Below are 12,799 nucleotides of genomic sequence, written 5' to 3'. Positions count from 1 at the left end.
GAACTTGGGTAAATTGGAGTTTTCCCCTATGGCATCCATGCTATTTAAGTCATGATCAATTTGAGACAGATTTTTCCTAGAAACCTATGTTGGAATAGCTGAATCCAAAATAAATACCTCATATGTGACCTTTAAACCATCTAGGATAAGGATGCTCATAGCTAGTCTGTATCCTTAGATATTAGCACAAATAGTACACTACTGGATGCACAGTATGCACTATTAGATCTGTTGATTTAAGGAGTCCAATCAATTCCATTGTTCCTCCCAAATTTCTAGCTGTTTATAAGACCTTGTTAGCTAGAAGAAAATAAATTAAATGTAAGCTTTTGGGACTTCCCATGACCTGACCACTCTGACCTAGAATCAACTCATATCACTAAGATAACAACCAGCTCCAAACTTTGGACACATATATTATTAGTCAATACTCAGATGAAACTAAGAGTCACTCACTTTAGACACTTAGCACCTCTTACTGCATTCCTTTATTCATTCACTAAAAAATATTCAAAAAATAAATCTACCCCTGCTTCATTGACTATTTTAAAGCCATTGACTTTGTGGATCATGACAAACTGGAAAATTCTTCAAGAGATGAGAATACCAGACCACCTTACCTATCTCCTGAGAAACCTGTATGCAGATCAAGAAGCAACAGTTAGAACTGGACATAAAACAACAGAGTGGTTCAAAATTGGGAAAGGAGTACATCAAGGCGGTATACTGTCACCCTGCTTATTTAACTTCTATGCAGAGTACATCATGAGAAATGCCAGGCTAGATGAAGCAAAAGATGGAATCAATATTGCCCAGAGAAATAACAACCTCAGATATGCAGATGATACCACTTTAACAGCAGAAAGTGAAGAGGAACTAAAGAGTCTCTTGATGAAGGTGAGAAAAGAGAGTGAAAAAGCTGGCTTAAAACTCAACATTCAAAGACTAAGATCATGGCATCCAATCTCATCACTTCACAGCAAATAAATGGGGAAAATGTGGAAACAGTGTCAGATTTCATTTGCTTGGGCTCCACAGTTGATGTGGATAGTGACTGCAGCCACAAAATTAAAAGACACTTGCTCCTTGGAAGAATAGCTATGTCAAACCTAGATAGTGTTTTAAAAAGCAGACATATCACTTTGCCAACAAAGGTCCATATAATCAAAGCTATGGTTTTTCCAGGAGTCACGTATGGATGTGAGAGCTGGACCATAAAGAAGACTGAGCAGCAAAGAATTGATGCTTTCGAACTGTGGTGCTAGAGAAGATGATTGAGAGTCCCTTAGACAGCAAGAAGATCAAACCAGTCAGTCCTAAAAGAAATCAGCCCTGAATATTCTTTGGAATGACTGATACTGAAGCTCCAATACTTTGACCACCTGATGCGAAGGGCTGACTCACTGGAAAAGACCCTGATGCTGGAAAAAATAGAAGGCAGGAATAGAAGGGAGCAACAGAGGATGAGATGGTTGAATGTCATCACTGACTCAATGGACATGAGTTTGAGCAAACTTAGGGAGAGAGTGATGGACAGAGAAGCCTGGCGTGCTACAGTTATGGGGTAGCAGAGTCGGACATGACTTGCCTACTGAACAACAACTGCATTCCTTTATTTATTCACTAAACAATATTCAGTGCCAACTAAGTGTCAGGCATTCTATAAGGCACTAAAGTTAAAACAGCTGACACGGTCCCTACTCTCATAGAGAATATGGTCTGCTTGGAGACACAGTGACAGATATTTCTGTGGAATAAAATTTTATTTTGTAATTTTTTGTATACATCGATTTGCAGGATACAAGAAAAGTTCTAAGATAATCTATTAGTGAAATTACAACAGCTATATCTGTTTCAGATATATTTGGTGAGTAAACCGTGATAGAAAGGATAAAATGATATGTCTAAATGCATATAGAAGAGAATGTAGTAACTTTAGAATATGTTACATGACTTCTCCGAACTACTAAATCCTATAACTGGTTTTAAGTTTATAGGAAATCAGCAAACATAGAAAGCCCTTTCTAAGGACATTTCAGCAAATGTTTCATATTTTTAAAATCTCAGTAAATTGAAGTTTAATTACAAGATGACTTCAAAACTTCAGATTTACAACAGAAACAAATTATTTCAACTGTCTAGTGACATTGCTGTCCCACCCAACCAATGCCCAAAAGACACATGATTTCAAATATTTCCCTGTATTGAAACAGCTGATTTCATTGCACCCAATACCAATAGGAACTGAATCCTGAATCAGATGTTGAGTTGCCAGAAAACAGGTTCAGTGCTTCTGCTGTCTCTAGAGTTACAGTGCATGGAAAAGAAAAGAAATCTTGAGAGTGAGGTAACAATAATAGATTTCAAGAATACGAAAGAAACATTTTGCAAAAGACACTGATTAAATAACTCACTGTCTCCATGATAGTCAGAATAAGAGAAAGAGGCTTCAAATTGCAAGACAATTTTGAAGTTAAATGCCTGAAAGAAACTGCCAGTTGCCTAGGGCACCAAAACATTAAGTACTATGTTAAGAGATGTTGGTGAATCTCTTTGCCTTACAAGGTCAGCTCCCTGAGAAAGTGTCACTGCTTGCCACCACAAGGCATGCCAGAGACAGATCACTGCTCTAAGAGATCTGGGTAGTCTCATCCAGTCCACAAAGCAGTAAGAATGCTGTTTCCTAAGCCTGTCGCCTTATCCTCCTCTGATCAGTTGGTGAATACTGAGTACTGACTCTGAGCCTAATGCTGCTGATAACACAAACAGGAAGACATTGTCCCTACCATAACAGATTTATGGAGGCAGAACTAAGATGCAATTAAATAAAAGCATATAACTGATTAGTCTGAAATAAAGAGCCAAACTGAGAGATTCCACTTCTAGGAAAAGGTAAAAGAAAAAAGTACTCCACTTAGATTAAGCTCTTTTTACATCTTTTTTAAATTAATCCACAACGATTTCACAAAACAAATATCACTTTTCCCAATTTCATAGTTTGGGAAATTGTGGCTTGGAGGGATATGTATAAGATCATATAGCTAGAAGGAAGAAAAACAAAGAATCAGATACACATATATCTAGCTCCATAGCTCTTTCCACCAAATAATATTAACATATTTTGGATTCTGTTAATAACATACTCTCTACAATAGAAATGATGACTGAACTGCATTATTCCTAATGTTTTCCTCAATATGAGTGTCTCCAAAAAACTAAAAATCTTTTAGAGCTATTTTTAAATGAATAAATGAATGCAAAGCATGAATTTCTATTTTCTTCTCTGTAAATCTTCCCTTCTAATTACTAAATAATAGTACTTGCCTTTTATTATTTGTGATTTCAGAAAGACTCCCAGGGAATTAGACAGTTGAACTGAAAGTAGGAAAACAGTATTAGCTCGAGGCATAGAGATGAAAGGATTCCGAGGCACTAAATCAAGGAAACCAAATGGCCTCTCACAGCTCAATGTTTCAGAATGAGCTCTAAGTACTCAACAGAATAATCAAGACCAAACATTAAAAGCCCAGACTCAGGCATGACCTCTTCCTCCTTTTAAAATCCACGTTGTGGGTTTTACTTTTATAACACTCTTTCTAATAATGGCATCTTTTAAGAACTAAAATTTTGAGAGACCCATGAAGAATCAAACTGCTAGCCTCCACATAACAGTCATGATCTACAGATTTACATAAAAAATTTAAATTAAGAAGGTCCCAATTATTTTTCCTCTGGGTCCACTCTGCCCTGGCCTGTGGGAGTCGAAACTTCCTAAACTTCAGTCATTCACATACCAAACTTCATAAATATTGTCTTATCAGCATACTAATTAGACTATTATTCCTCTAAAACTTTTACTTAAAGTGATTCCCTTTTAAAACTGAAATGCATTTCTTTTAAAAGGAAATTTCCATTATAATCATAAATTATAAATTCATTTCATTTACAGAAATTAGAAGTTGCTATAAAAAGAAATGCATAATTCTTTTAAATATAATATATGAAAGGTTGTCTTGGTACTACCTGAAGTGATTTTGCATGTCACCAGTTGCTTGTGTATCATACTTTAGTAAACATGGATCTCAGTCTCTGCCTTGTTCCCCTAGAACTATCTCCAGGAAACAAGAGGACACAGATGGACAGGGGACAGTGTCTTCCCTTATCTTATGTGAGATCAGCATAGAGGATCACTTTTCCCAAGAGTGAAAGACTAGGAGTTTTTTTCAGATGCTCACCAAGGTAAAAAAGAAAACAGCACTTGGATAACTCAGAGGAATTGTTCCCCTTTTCCTTTCCTGCTGATACCTGAGCTATCATAGCTTGGTATCTGAGATGCTTTGTAAGAGGCCTGCCCCAGTCACAGGTGAACGAAGCGATGATGCCGAGAGAAGTCAGAAGCCCCTGACTCCTCACTGTAGCTGCTGGTTGGGAAACAGCCGAATTTCAAGAGTGGTCACTCCTCAGACAGTCCCTGATGAACAGCAGCTTTTCCTTACCCAAAGTTTAATACAGCTTGAGCATATCTACTTTTAACTCCATCTCATCTGAAGCTTGGTAACTGGGTTTCCTAACCAAAATTAACCGAAGTGTCAAGGTGAAATTGAAAGTGAAACTGGCAGCAAAGGACAGATCTAGAGGCCTTTAATGTATTGGAAAGCCAAATGGCAATTTCCAGCGAGATCCCTTGCCTCAGGCTGGATTAAACCAAGGCATTCACATTTGGTCTGCTCTTTCGATCATTTTATCAATACATTAGACCTCAGAAAGTTTAGCACAAAGACCATCTTATGCTTAGGTAGAATAAGTGGTCAACTTTATGTGATATTTAGAATGTCCCCAAAGTGCTCCCCACCAAATATATTTCCTCCCAAGGTCTCCCCATGTTCTTGAAGCTCCTGGTGACCTCTTTGAGGACAAAGTTAGGAAAGTCACTATTAAAGAGGCAAGTACTGATCCAAAGAGCAGTCCATTGCAGCAAATTCAGCTCACAACAGCAACTACAAGTTAAATGTTAGGATTAGACCTAAGGCTTAAAGCCATGGGATTCAGACAGGTAAATTTAGGCAGACATAAAGCAATGAGGAACATGTCAAAATCACATAAAAGTTTTGTTTTTTTTTTTAAAGTATGCATGTCTTCTTACTTCCACAATTAAGAAGACAGATAAGAGCATACCACAGCTGGGTCAGAGACTCCTTGTTAGAATGCAGCAAGAAACTTAAATGGGAATAAAAGATTTATGAGGAGAAATTCCCCCTACTTTGCACAAACTTGTCTGTATCTTTGAGGCAACAGTTATGGTCACAGAGTACAGTTTCCAGCTATTATCTATTTCTGAATGAAGAGGATGTTAGAAAATATAAGCCTATAGTATTCCTCTGCATCAGTGTATCTCTTTCCTGTCCAGAGCCTATAGCACAGGGAAACACCAGCCAGCAGCTGGCATGACAGGAATGTTCCTGCTTTGGGGATGGTCTTTACCCCTGCTAAAGAAAGCTAATCTGCTCTCCAAGTCTGCTGTGCAACCTCCTGCTTTTCCTTTATTCTTACAGATATGGGAGCTCAAGGAAGACAATCTAGGAAACTCAGGTTTCAGCAAGCTATGCATATTATAAGAACAGTGAATTCTCCCCACCTCCCTTTCTCTCTTGCAAAATACTCCCTACTTGAATTGCAAACCTTGGAGCCAAGGCGTCTGGCTCTAGCTGCCTCAACATTTATAACCTTGTTATACAAATTTTAAAAAAGATAAATTAAAATTCTAATTGAACCCTAGTCAAGCAAAGGAGCCCCCCAAAAGTGTTCTTAAACAATACTAAATTCCAGTACATTCTCTTTTGTTTTTATTATCAGTTTTTAAGCAATTCAGCTGAAGACAAATAAATGAATGAATTTTCTGCTTGATATTTCTGATTTTCACGTATTTGAGGCTGTGCTATGGAAATTTGTTAAAATTCTCCTCAATGATGGGGTTGGATCAAACCATGGTCCTTAAATGACAAAAGCAGGATAAATCAAAGCTGAAAAAGAGATTTAAATGGACCCAGGGAGCCTTGAACAACTCAGAAAATACCTTTCAGAAAGTTATTTATATTATTGCTGGAGGCCTGAGCAGTATCACCTCAGCTATTTCAGAGAATGTGCTGCCAACCTCCTCACATAAAGTCATGCTGTTCAACCCTCTTAATCTTATGCAGAGCCTCCAAGAAATGTAAATATTTATGACTCACAAGCTGCATTTCCCTTGCCCTGCTCAATATTAGTCTCCCTCATGTGTTTCTTTAAGAAAGTTGCAGGGCCTCCTCTCTGAGAAAAAGAAGAATTTTTAAGAATCTTAACTGATATTTGCTCCAAGAGGGCAAATGATTGTTTTGAATTTCCCCCAGGGAAAGCTTTATTGAAACAAAAAGTCCAGGAGAGACTTTCTATCACATTGATGACAGAGGCATTTTTCCAGGAGCTCCAATTAATGAAATAGAGAAGAAACTAGGGGGAAGACACAAAATCATCTTACAATTTGAGTGGCATGGGACAGTTCTTATGGCCAAAATCATCTCTTCTGCTGGTTTGGAGCTTCCCTGATGGCCCAGAGGTAAAGAATCCACCTGTGATACAGGAGCCGCAAGAGTTGCAGGTTTGATTCCTGGGTTTGGAAGATCCCCTGGAGGAGGGCATGACAACCCACTCCAGTATTCTTGCTTGGAGAATCCCATGGACAGAGCAGCTTGACGGGCTACAGTCCATAGGGTCAGAAAGAGTTGGACTCAACTGAAGCGACATCATGCACACCCAATGGTCTTTCAGTGCTTAGAGAAAATTTTAGCCTCCAAAGAGACCTTGCTCAGTTGCCTTACATATCAGAGACAGTGATTTGTAAGGGAAATAGAAAAGTCAAGAAGAAAAACTCAGAAGACCTGGGTTCAAGTCATAATTCTACCGAGTTCCCAGCATTGTTGTATTGGGCAAGTAACAATGTCCCTGCCCTCAACTTTGAAATGGGGAATTTGATTCATTCTGCTTATTTGTCAGAGTATTTATGAAGATACAGTGGGATAATGAAAGAAAAAACATTTTAAAAGTATTTAAGTCATTAACAAGTATCATCTAAGATGTAGCATGCTAATGAAATCATTCAATGGAAATGATCTTAAAAGTTTCACAATATAGGATTATCATTGCCCCACCTATGGATGCCATGAGTTTATACGATTGTGAAAATCCCATGAAGTATATTCTGTGCAATTCACAAAGATGAACTCTTCTGCTGCTTTCTGCCTCCATACTGAAATATAAAATATACCCAAAGAGAATGTAAGATTTGCCTGAGTATAAGATGTCCCACATGCATCCTCTATTTATGCATCTTTAAAAACAGCTTCCTAGAAGATTAAGATTTAGAAGTTTAAAATATCAGAAGTGTATAGGTTGAATATCTTCTTACCTATCAGCAGCACTGTGACTATAAAGTTACAGATGATTGAGAGTGTGACAATACTAACTCAGAATAGTGTCCCAAGACTCTAAGTTAAATGATTGTTTAGCATCTATTCATGAGGGGAGCCAGTGCCCAAGATTCCTATAGACAATGAGTCAGTACCGGTTTTTATATTATTCAACCAAAGTGAAATGGAAAAAGGTACAAGCTGTGTACAAATCTATGTCAATTTCAGGACAATAAGCACTTCTATTATGTTATTTTAAAATGCTCAGTATTTTTTAAACACAAAACATATTAATAGGGAAAGAAAATGCATGTTTAAGTCAACAGAGTTTAAAAGGAATACTTTAATGATGCTCAGAATCCAAAACTGAATATGAAACACATCTCAGGCTATGGTTGATGTTAAGAGCAGAATCAAAACACCTGACTTGAATTCTAGGACTACCTATTAGTCTTATTTGTCTTGTGCCATGGCAAGTTGCTGAACTTTCCTAAGTTTCAATTTCATGTCAAGCTTATTTCTTAGTTTTTTTTTTTTAATTGAGACGTAATTGACATATAACATTGTATTTACTTTGGTATGCAACATGATTTGATATGTATATTAATTCAAAATAATTACCACAATAAGATTAGTTAACATCCATCACTACATATAATTGTTGTTATTGTTCAGTTACTAAGTCAGTCATGTCTTACTCTTTGAGACTCCATAGACTGCAGCATGGCAGACTTCCCTGTCTTTCATCATCTCCCAGAGTTTTCTCAAACTCATGTCCATTGAGTTGATGATGCCATCCAACCATCTCATCCTCTGTTGCCCCCTTCTCCTCCTGCCCTCAATCTTTCCCAGCATCAGTCTTTTCCAATAAGTTGGCCCTTCACATCAGATAGCCAAAGTTTTGGAACTTCAGCTTCAGCATCAGTCCTTCCAATGAATATTCAGGTTTATTTCCTTTAGGATTGACTGGTTTGATCTCCTTGCTGATCAAGGAACTGTCAAGCATCTTCTTCAGCACCACAGTTTGAAAGCATCATTTTTCCAGTGTTCAACCATCTTCATGGTCCAACTCTCACATCTGTATATGACTACTGGAAAAACCATAACTTTGACTAGATGGACTTTTGTTGGCAAAATGATGTCTCTGCTTTTTAATACACTGTGTAGGTTTGTCATAGAAGTTTTTTCTTATGATGAGAACTTTTAAAATCTACCGTCTTGGTAACTTTCAAATATACAACACAATGTTGTAAACTATAGTCACCATGCTATAAATATCCAAGGACTTATTTATTTCATAACTGGAAATTTATACATTTTTGACCACCTTCACCCACTTCACTCATTTCCCATCCCGCCCACCTTTCCCCCGACAATCACCAAACTGTTCTTTGTATCTATCTATGAGTTTCATTTTGTTTGTTTGCTTGTTTTTTCTTTATAGGGTTCCTATATTAATATAAATAAGATCATACGTATTTTTCTTTCTCTGACATATTTCACTTATTATAATGCCCTCAAGGTTTATCCATGTTGTCATAAATGGCAGGATTTCTTTCTCTTTTATGGCTGAATAATATTCATATATATTTGTAATGTATATAATGATATTTATATATATGTATGTATTACACATACACAGACACACCACATTCTCTTTATTCACTAATCTGTCAGTGGATACTTAGGTTATTCTCTGTTTTGGCTATTGTAAATAATAATGCAATGAAACTGGTGGTGCAGATATCTTTTCAAGTTAGTGCTTTCATTTTCCTTGAATAAATACCCAGAAGTGAAATCGCTGGATCATATGGTAGTAACGCTTTCAATTTTTTGAAGAGCTTCTACAATGTTTTCCATAGTGACTACACCACTTTCTATTCCCACGAAGATTGCTCAAGGATTCCCTTTTCTCTATATCCTTATCAATACTTAGTTCTTGTCTTTTTGATAATAACCATGCTAACAGGTGTGAGATTTAGAGCCATGATTTCTTGTCATTTTGGTAATAACCATGCTAACATTGTGATTTTCATTTCCCTGATAATTAGTGATGCTGAATACCTTTTCATATACCTGTTGGCCATTTGTATGTCTCCTTTAGGAAATGTCTATTCAGCTCCTCTGCCCATTTTTAACTGGGTTTTCGTTTTCTATTGAGTTATGTGAGTTTTTTCTACATTTTCAATATTAACACCTTATCAGATAAATGATTTGCAAATATTTTATTCCATTCTTTAGGTCACCTTTTCACTTTATTTATGATTTCCTTTGCTGTACAAAAGGTTTTGGGTTAATGGAGTCCCACTTGTTTACTCTTTCTTTTGTTGCTGAAATCCAAAATAAACCCACCGACAAGACCAGCATCAAGAGGCTTACCCTTTATTGCTTTGTCTAGAAGCTGTGTGGTTTCAGATCTTATGTCCAAGGTTTATCCATTTTGAGTTGATTTTTTATGTATGATGCAAGATAATGGTCCAGTTCCATTCTTCTCACATCACAAGTCTGCCCAGTTTTCCCAACATCATTTATTGAAAAGACTATCCTGTCCTGATTGTACATTCTTGCCTCCTTTGTCATAAGTTGATTGGCCATATAAGCATGGGTTTATTTTTGGTCTCTCTATTATGTTCTATTTGGGCTTCCCTGGTGGCTCAACTGGTAATGAATCCTCCTGCAATGAGGGAGACCTGGGTTTGATCCTTAGGTTGGGAAGATCCCCTGGAGAAGGAAATGGCTACCCACTCCCAACCCACTCCAGTATTCTGGTCTGGAGAATTCCATGGACTGTGTAGTCCATGGGGTCACAAATAGTTGGACACAACTGAGCAACTTTCACTTTCTTACTTTCATTATGTTCTATTGATCTATATATCTATTTTATGGCGGTTCCACACTGTTTCGATTATTATAGCTTTGTAATTTAGCTTAAAATCAGGACAGGTGATGCCTCCACAGAACTGTTCTTCTTTTTCAATATTATTTTGGCTATTCAGGGTATTTTGTGATTCCATACAAACAGTAAAATTGTGTGCTCTATTTCTGTAAAAATGCCACTGAAATTTTGATAGGGATTTCATTGGATCTGTAAAAGACCCAGAATAACTGTTGTATTAATAATATTGAAGGAGAAGAACAAACTTGAGGGACTGATGCTATCTGACTTCAAGACTCACTATAAAGCTGTTATTATTAAGACACTGTGGTATTGGCAAAAAGGATAAACTAATCAGTGAAACAAAATAGAGAGCCCAGAAAAGGCCCTCCTAAATAATGTCAACTGATCTTTGACAAAGAAGCAAAGCAAAGGTGAGGCAAAACAACAAAGATAGTCTCTTCAACAAATGATGCTGGAACAACTTGACATCCATATATGGGAAAAAAGAAAAGAATCTGGGGACAGACCTTACATCCTTCACAAAAACTCAAAAGTGGATCATAGACATAAATGTAAAATGCAAAACTATAAGGCTCCTAGAAGATAACAAAGGAGAAAATCCAGATGACCTTAGGTTTGAAGATAACATTTCAGATACAATACCAAAGACATAATAAATAAATAATCAATAAACCGGACTTCATTAAAAACTTACGCTCTGCAAAAGATAGTGTCTACAGAATTAGAAAACAAGCCACAAGCAAGGAGAAAATATTTGCAAAAGACATCTGATAAATAACTTTTATTTAAAATATACAAAAAACGCTTAAAACTCAACAATTAATCAACAAGAGGAAAAAAAAACTTGATTAAAACATAGGCCAAAGATCTTAATCAGTTCAGTCACTCAGTCGTGTACAACTCTTTGTTACCCCATGGACTGCAGCATGCCAGGCCTCCCTGTCCATCACCAACTCCCAGAGTTTACCCAAACTCATGTCCATTGAGTTGGTGATACCATCCAACCATCCCATCCTCTGTCATCCCCTTCTCCTCCCAACTTCAGTCTTTCCCAGGATCAAGGTCTTTTCCAATGAGTCAGTTCTTCGCATCAGGTGGCCAAAGTTTTGGACTTTCAGCCTCAACATCAGTCCTTCCAATGAACACTCAGGAGTGATCTTCTTTAGGATGGACTGATTGGATCTCCTTGCAGTCCAAGGGACTCTCAAGAGTTTTCTCCAACACCACAGTTCAAAAGCATCAATTCTTTGGCACTCAGTTTTCTTTATAGTCCAACTCTCACATCCATACATGACTACTGGAAAAACCAGAGCCTTGACTAGATGGACCTTTGTTGGCAAAGTAATGTCTCTGCTTTTTAATACACTGTCTATGTTGGTCATAGCTTTGCTTCCAAGGAGTAAGATCTTAACAGACACCTCAAAAAAGAAGATATACAATATGGGTGTCAAATAAGCCTATAAAAAATGTCCCAAATCATATGTCCGAGAAATACAAATTAAAACAATGAGATAGCATTACACACCTATTAGTATGGCCAAATCCAGAAAAATTGACAACACAAAATGTTAATGAGGATGTGAAGCAACAGGAACTCTCATTCGTTGCTGGTAGGAATGCAAAATGGTACAGATACTTTGGAAGACAATCTGGCAGTTTTTATAAAACTAAATGTACTCTTACCATAAAATACAGCAAACATGCTCCTTATTATGCACACTAAGGAGCTGAAAAGTTATGCCTACACAAAAATCTGCCCATTGATGTTTATAGCAGATTTATTTATAGCCACCAAAATTTGGAAGCAACCAAGATGTCCAAGATGTTTGGATGCAAGATGTGGTATGCCCAGAAAATGGAATATTAGTGGTAGAAATGGGCTAGCAAGTCATGAAACTAAATAGGGGATCCCTAAGTACATATTACTAAGTGAAAGTAGTCAATCTTGGAAGGCTACATATAGTATGATTCCAACAACATAATATTCTGGAGAAGGCAAAATTATGAAGACAATAAAAAGATTAGTGATTGCCAGAAGTGAGGTAGAACACAATTACACTCATCACACATGCTAGCAAAGTAATGCTTAAAATTCTCCAAGCCAGGCTTCTCTGTGAACAGTGAAATTCCAGATGTTCAAGCTGGATTTACAAAAGGCGGAGGAGCCAGAGATCAAATTACCAACATCCACTGGATCATCGAAAAAGCAAGAGTGTGCCATAAAAATATCTACTTCTGCTTTATTGACTACGCCAAAGCCTTTGACAGTGTGGATCACACCAAACTGTGGAAAATTCTTCAAGAGATGGGAATACCAGACCACTTGATCTGCCTCTTGAGAAATCTGTATGCAGGTCAAGAAGCAACAGTTAGAACTGGACATGGAAAAACAGACGGGTTCCAAATAGGGAAAGGAGTACATCAAGGCTGTATATTGTCACCCTGCTTATTTAATTCT

The sequence above is a fragment of the Giraffa tippelskirchi genome, chromosome 3 (assembly GCF_054371585.1).
Source record: "Giraffa tippelskirchi isolate mGirTip1 chromosome 3, T2T-mGirTip1v1.2.pri, whole genome shotgun sequence".
Taxonomy (NCBI): domain Eukaryota; kingdom Metazoa; phylum Chordata; class Mammalia; order Artiodactyla; family Giraffidae; genus Giraffa; species Giraffa tippelskirchi.
The sequence above is the reverse complement of the archived record's forward strand: the minus strand, read 5'-3'. Positions refer to the sequence as shown.